This window comes from Lepus europaeus, unplaced genomic scaffold, assembly GCF_033115175.1.
Source record: "Lepus europaeus isolate LE1 unplaced genomic scaffold, mLepTim1.pri SCAFFOLD_83, whole genome shotgun sequence".
In the NCBI taxonomy this organism is placed as follows: domain Eukaryota; kingdom Metazoa; phylum Chordata; class Mammalia; order Lagomorpha; family Leporidae; genus Lepus; species Lepus europaeus.
This window is the reverse complement of record NW_026909611.1, coordinates 1-1,624: the sequence shown is the minus strand read 5'-3', so window position 1 is coordinate 1,624 and position 1,624 is coordinate 1.

Below are 1,624 nucleotides of genomic sequence, written 5' to 3'. Positions count from 1 at the left end.
CAATGGACCGAGGAAATCATTCTAAAAATGGTTTTGGAGAAAAGCAAAGCCATTTCTTTAGGCAAGTTCATAAAATGTCATCTATACAAACAGAAATATCATGCTTTTTTGTCGTAGTTTCTCTAGCTTCTTCCCTAGAAATATGAATGTGTAGAGCTGATGTCTCCATGTGGAACCAATCAGTGTTTCCCAGAACAAAAAACAATAAAGTCCATCGATAATATCCGGAAAACACAAACACAGAGGCTGTAGCAATATCTGGGATTGAGTTAGCCATAACAAAACCGGATATTTCCTGTTTCATCCAATCATATCCGGACAAACTGGTGTGGAATTGGTATGCAATGGACCAAGAAAATCACAGTAAATTTGGCTTTGGAGTAAAGCAAAGTCTTTTCATTAGGCAAGTGCATAAAATGTCATCAATACAAACAGAAATATCATGTTTGCCGCAGTTCCTCTAGCTTTGTCCCCAGAAAATATGAATTTGTAGAGCTGGTGTCTCCATGATGAACCAATTAGTGTTTCCCAGCACAAAATTAAATGTTCGCTGATAAAAACATTCAAAACAATAAAGCCCATCGATAATATCCAGAAAACACAAACACAGAGGCTTTCACAATGTTTCAGATTGAGTTAGCCAAAACACAACTGGATATTTCCGGTTTCATCCTGTCATATCCGGACAAAGTGGTGTGGAATTCGTATGCAATGGACTGAGAATATCACAGTAAAAATGGTTTTGGAGAAAAGCAAAGACTTTTCATTAGGAAGTGCATAAAATGTCATCTATACAAACAGAAATATCATGCTTGTTTGCCAAAGTTCCTCTAGCTTTATCTCTAGAAAATACGAATGTGTAGAGCTAGTGTCCCCATGGTGAACCAATTCGTGTTTCAGCGGTACAAAATTAAATGTTCCCTGATAAAAACATTCAAAACAATAAAGTCCATCGATAATATCCAGAAAACACAAACACACAAACTTTCACAATAATTCGCATTGCGTTAGCCAAAACATAACTGGATTTTTTCTGATTTCATCCAGTCATATCCGGAAAAAGTCGTTTGGAATTCGTATGCAATGGACCGAGAAAATCACAGTAAAAATGGTATTGGAGTAAAGCAAAGTCTTTTCGTTAGGCAAGTGCATAAAATGTCATTGATACAAACAGAAATATCATGTTTGTTTGCCGCAGTTCCTCTAGCTTTCTCCCTAGAAAATTCGATGTGTAGAGCTGGTGTCTCCATGTGGAACCAATTAGTGTACCTAAGCTCAAAATTAAATGTTCCCCAATAAAAAACATTCAAAACGATGAAGTCCGAGGATAATATCCAGAAAACACAAACACAGAGGCTGTAACAATATCTGAGCTTGAGTTAGCCAAAACAAAACCAGATATTTCTAGTCTCATCCAGTCATATCGGGAGAAAGTTTTGTGGAATTCGTATGCAATGGACCGAGAAAATCAGAGTAAATATGGTTTTGGAGAAAAGGAAAGTATTTTAATTAGGAAGTGCATAAAATGTCCTCGATACAAACAGAAATATCATCTTTGTTTGCCGCAGTTCCTCTGGCTTTCTCCCCAGAAAATATGAATGTGCAGAGCTGTTGTCTCCTTTAG